Below are 6,319 nucleotides of genomic sequence, written 5' to 3' on the forward strand. Positions count from 1 at the left end.
TAACTTGGATTAAACAAGTAGATAGCCCTCTTACAGAATCCGTGAATGTGTAATCATTGGATTCTTAAATATGCCTTCTAATGTGGAACTCTAATCCTGATTGTCATAGTATATAAGACCAAGAGGTTTTGTAAAGGAAATGTCCCCTAAGTAGATTAATAGTAAGAATGTAAAAATAAAGAGCAAAATGGTTTACCAGTACTCCCCAAAACAGTCACAAAAGTTATAAAAATCAAGAAACATCTGAAGGACTGTCACAGTCAAGAAAAACCGTGGGCAACATGATGACAAAATGTCACGTGAATCAGGGTAGGATTCAATTGCAGAGAAGCCATAATGCGCCAAAAGCAAGGAACTAGAAATACACTATGGATTTTGGTGAAGGGTGACTTACCCATGTGGTTAGTTAATTAGAACATATGTAGTATATGAACTTAAAAAAGTTAATAATGGAAGAACTGGATTGTGGTATATAGGTTTTTGCCAAAATATCCTCCCTACTTTTACGTAAATTTAAAACTAAATCTTTGGCCTGGTATAGTAGCCTAATGGCTAAAATCTTTTCCTTGTATGTGCCAGAATCACATATAGGCACCAGTTCATATCCAAGCTGATTCACTTCCCTTCCAGCTCCCTGCTTGTGGCTTAGGAAAACAGTTGAGGACTACCTAAAGGCCTAAGACCCTGCACCCATGTGGAGACCCAGAAGAAGCTCCTGGCTCCTGGCTTTAGATCAACTCAGCTCTAGCCATTATGGTCACTCGAGGAATGAACCAGCAGATCTTTTCTCTCTCTCCTTCCCTCTGTAAAATCTGACTTTCCAATAAAAATAAATATATCTTTCAAAAAAAAAACTAAACTAAATCTAACCTAATAATTTTATTTTTCTTTAAATGAAAAGTATGGGATTAGTTTAATATTTGCTAAGGTACTTAAAATGCACAAGACAAACCACAAAATACAGGTATGTTTTATATGAAATGTAGTTTGCAAAAATTCCACATATTCACAAAACTTAATCTACACTTCAAGTAAAAGCTAGCATGTTATCAAATTATTTACACAATTTATACAGTTTAGTGAGGCAAAACGTAAATCTCAACCATTATTCCCAACACTTTCTTATCCTTTCAAAAGTATAGCTAATAAATTTCTTTTCTCCTGTCAGGATAGTAGGAAACATAATAACCTTTGATATATTAGCATTTCAGAGTTACTTAAACAACCATGGACCATTTAATCTCAGCTGAGCAATTTTTTATGCTCTATAGTAATGACTTAAAATAAAATAAATGTGGTCTAAGATTTATTACTAATTTTTATCTTCCATTTTACATACCAATCCAGCTCATTTATGCATCTGGGCAGAGTTATTCTGTCATTCCTTCTCCTATTAATTTCAAGCCACTTTTTGTTTTAAAAAACATTTTATCTATTTTTGTTGGAAAGGCAGATCTACAGAGAGAAGCAGAGACAGAGAAAAAGATCTTTCATCTGCTGGTTCACTCCCCAAGTGGCTGCAGTTGAGCCAATCCAAAGCCAGGAGCCAGGAGCTTCTTCCGGGTCTCCCACAAGAATTCAGGGTCCCAAGGTTTTGTAGTGAAAATCCCATGAATTGTGGATTGACAGTGACTCTGTCTTACAAATGCTCTCATTGTAATTGTAAGGAAGAATGTAAGAGCAGTTCTTCTATGATTACATTTGGAGAGTGTCAGTACATGTATTACATCAGAGGTCAAATCTACTGAGCGGAAATAGCTGTGGATAGACACGAGGTGGCAAATTCAAACTGATTGGCTGCGATTAGTAGTGGAGGGCCATGCCTTCACAGAAAGAAACTGAATGTAAGCAGGAGATAGCGCAAGTCACATTCCAAAGTATGCACTTAGAGACAAAGATGGACAAAGCTCCCTCTCACTGCTTCATGCCTGTGACAGCAAGGGCTGGTCCATTTCAGCAACCCAGTCCAGGTCTCCCATTTTAGAACTGTCATTCATTCACAGGATGCTGAAACGGGGAGACGGAGCAAAAACTGAATCCAGACACTTTGATATGGAATGTGGATATTCTACCAAATGTCTTTCTTAGGTCCATCACCCAGTCCAAATAATCCTTTAATTCCATTTTCATGAACCTTTTCAAGCTTCCTGGTCCTAGAAATCTTACCTTTTTACAACTTAACCATATAAATCAGTCTTTTCTAATATTCACATTGCTTTGTAACATCTTTTTTCAACAAAACTCTTCAGATGGATGCTCTGTTACAGACATCTAGTGAACACTTCTGATTTCTTTCTTAACCTCAGACACTGGGGAATGTCTTTGATGAACAAAATGCTGCTGTTATTTTCCAGAATTACTTTATATCATTTTAACTCATATGCAATTATCTTTGCTTTTTCTTCTAGGTTCCTAGGAATAGCAAATGCCACTGTTGTTTCGTGTAACCTTTGAATGTCTTGCACATATTGTGAGGCCAAAAGGTGCCATTTAAAAGGCTACCGTCATTTCTAAGTTCTAGGATGAATGTAGGGTCCTCTTGGGTGACTCTCTGAGCCATGAAGGCATTACAAGGTCGCGGAGAAATGACAATACAGAACAGCTCCATACAAAGCTGTTAGGAATTCTAATTACTAACTCATGTATAAAAAAATCCCATTTACTGGGTTCGTACTTTGAGTGAATATGATGTTATTAAGACATATTGGTTTCCTCTGGCTGAGGGCATGTAGTACAGGTAAATGATGAGTTGAACAAGATAAAACTTTTCCACTCAAGAGAGTCAAGCCCAAGCAATACAGAAATGAGCTAACATGTGAAACAAATGTGCCTAATGTCCAGAAACCTCACATTAAATGCAATAGCTAACACATTAGAAAAAAATATCAGAAATTCCCATATTCACCTCTCATTTTCTGCATTATCATTCTCTTGTCTTTAAGAAAATAAAATCAGCCAGACTTGACTAGACTGAAATACTGAATTAGTTACCTATTACTTACATATCACTGGGGAATGTAAATGCATGCTCAGGGCTGCACAGCATTATAGGTATGGAGGAATAATTAAATAAATACATATACATCAGAAATAATATTATTAGATAGTGTCTAAATTACAGCATGTACTTTATAAATCATGGTTATGATAAACCATGATATCAACAAAGAGTAGTAAAATCTTAAACATAACAGCATTAAAGTTGTTGAATCTTGGGACTTGCAACTATGTTTTAGAAAAATAATGCAGAATGCAAAAATGACCAAGAGACAACTGAAGGTAATCTCTAAGGGAGAAAATGAGGTGACCTATGGTAGACTTCTAGGAAACACAAAGAGTGGTTTCAAATGCTTGGAGAAATAGCTTTTTTTAAATTGTTGCTACTTTAGGAGCTCAGAAGATATTTGCATGTATATTAAAAGTAACTAAGAGCCTAGAAATCCAGTGAATTTGGGACATGAAAGTTATCATTACACTTTTAGAAAGATTTATTTAAATCAAAGTCATTTCTGACTTTATTTAACTACATATTTTATATAAAATATTACTCCTGGCCCGGGTACTTGGACTTGCCTGCAAGAACATGTCCTACTTCATGGAAAAGGTGGAAGAGTGGACAGAAGCCCTGTTGTAAAAGGAGAATAGGCAGCACATTTGGTGCTGTAGCAGAAGGAGAACAGAACAAACTGGACAACTACCCCAAACAAACAATGACAACAAAAATTCTTGGTGAATGGAGCCATTGGACATTGGGAGGGTGACATCATCCTTGGATCAGTGAAATCGGCAGCATCTCAGAACTATCCAAAACACTTGGACAGAACCCTCGGAATATGTCCACATTGAGACTCTGGATTGATGTGAGGTGGCAGTTCTTCATCCTGGGTACTGGATAGTGTGAAAAGTCATGAGTGGTTTTCCCCATTGCCTCTCCTCTTCCCCTAGGAACAACAAGAAGAAACAGCAAACTTGGAAGCAATGTGTTCAGCCAATTTTCCCTAAACCTTGATCCTTCTCATCCTGATCAACCATGTAATCATTATTTAAAAATAAAAGTTTAAAGTTAAAAATACATTACTATAACATTTATATAAAATATGACCACATATTTTATGTAAAATATATATGTTTTACCAGGATATGAAGAGTTGACATTGTAATGGGGAAAAAGATAGTAACAAGTAAACAAATATGTACAAAATAGTAACAAAAGTTGATGAGTGATATTAAAACGATAGCTAGTGACTTCAGAATATGTGCTACGCACATAGGTGTCAGGAAGGAATATCCTGAACATTAAGGTTGAAAACTAAAAAATAAGAAATAGAAAATGAGTTTCAAAAAAACCAAAGAATTGTTTGCCAGAAAAAGGAACAGGAAGTTTAAAGGTCTGGAAGCAGGAAAAAATATTCAATGAGTTCAAGGCACTAAAGGGAGGCCTGCATGGGTGAGTTCAATGAGGCAGGGATAATTGTAGGGTTGATGCAATACAAGGGCCAGACTTCAGGTCTCAATCAACCTGGAAGGCAAGGATAAGGACTGTGGATATTTTATCTAAAGCAACGAAAATTCAACCATCATTCTTAAAACAAGAAGTGAGATAATTGTATTTTCTAATTCAAATATTGGCCAAGCACTCTGGCTGTCACTGAATATGAGCTGTCTGTGTTTCTAAAGGCGATCTTCCACCTATTCCCTCAACTTTTTCTGCTTGCCCACCCTAGAGCTTGGCTCTCGCAGCTCTCCAATTAACCTCCATGGAAGAGTTTTTCCAACACACACATGCTTGGAGTTTTCTAGAAGCTTTCTTTTAAAGTTTCTCACAACCTGATTTCCCACTTTAATTATCACCCTTTGTCCTTATAGAGTAAGAAAGTAAATAAACAATACTAAAAGTTGTTTAAACTGGCTATAATTTGTTTCTATTTTTTAATAATCCCACTCTGAATAGACTTTCTTTTTTTAAAAAAGTTACTTATTTTTTATTTGAAAAGTAGAGTTATAGAGAGAGAAGGAGAGAAAGAGACAGAGCAATACAGAAACAGAAATAGGTCTTCCATCTGTGGAATGGATTACCCAAATGGATGCGACAGCCAGAACTGTAACAGACCAAAGCCAGGAGCCTGAAACTCTGCTCAAGTCTCCCTCATGTATACAGGCCATCTATCTGCTGCCTCATGAGATGCATTAGCAGGTCAGAGCAGAGTCAGAGGAACTGGGACTCTACCAAGGCGTGTGGACACACGAAGGGTAGTTTGTGTCCTGCACCACAATGCCCACCCCTCCTGCAGATTTTTATCATTCAGCAAACAGAAATCACAATCCATGTTTCCACAGCAGAGACTTGATGTGGAATAGGATAAGCTGGGTTTAAAACATAAAACTAGCCAAAGCCAATATTAAAAGTAATGAGACATTGTAAATGCAAGAAGCAGCTCCGGGCACTATGACTGGGAGAAGGAAGGGAAAGACTGGGGGTTATCAGAACCTGACAGCTCAAGTTCATGGGGTTGGGATCTGAGGATGCTGTGCAGAACTCCTAGTGTGGGGACTGAGGAACTCTTAAGAGGCTTATGAAGTTCAGTCTCATCAGAAGGGCCGAATCGCATAAATCAATCCTCCCCTCCCCAAACTCACTTTGTTAAAGGCTTAAAGGAAATAGGACTGCATTTTGCTACAGGGCTTTTAAAATGGTAGTTAAATGTAAGTAATATTGTAAGGGTTGGGCTGCGATGAAACATGACTAACGTCCTTTAGAAAAGCAGAAGAGATACCAAGGATGTGCGCAAATAGAGGGAAACGCCAAGTAAGGACACAGCAGCTGTCTGCAAGCCAAGGAGAAGAGCCTCAGAGATGCCTCTGAAACTGGGAATATGCATGTCTGCTGTTCTAATATCCAGCACATTGTATTTTGTCATGGCAATCCCCATAAGTAACACAGACCCAATTCATCCAACTTTAAGTTCCATGGGATCCATTGAGGGTTTTGAGAAGTAAACTTAGGATTCTGAATAAAGACAACTCTGACTGGAAAGTAAAAAAGCAATTCATTCAAGCTTGGCACATGGTATGGCAGTCTAAAGCATTGTTTGTGATTGAGATACATCGTCCTATGGAATACATGCATCCTATATCCCTCATTTCTGATCTTCCTCCCTGCCAATGTGCAGCAAGTAATGGCTGCAATGCTTGGCACCCTTACCCTAGGACCTGGCTTCTGCCTGGCTCATGATTGGCTATGGCAGGTTCTTAGAGAGTAAACCAGCATATGATGGATCTCTGTCTCTCCCCGCCCCCTCCCATTCTTCTCTGTCTCCTT

This window comes from Ochotona princeps, chromosome 11, assembly GCF_030435755.1.
Source record: "Ochotona princeps isolate mOchPri1 chromosome 11, mOchPri1.hap1, whole genome shotgun sequence".
NCBI lineage: Eukaryota > Metazoa > Chordata > Mammalia > Lagomorpha > Ochotonidae > Ochotona > Ochotona princeps.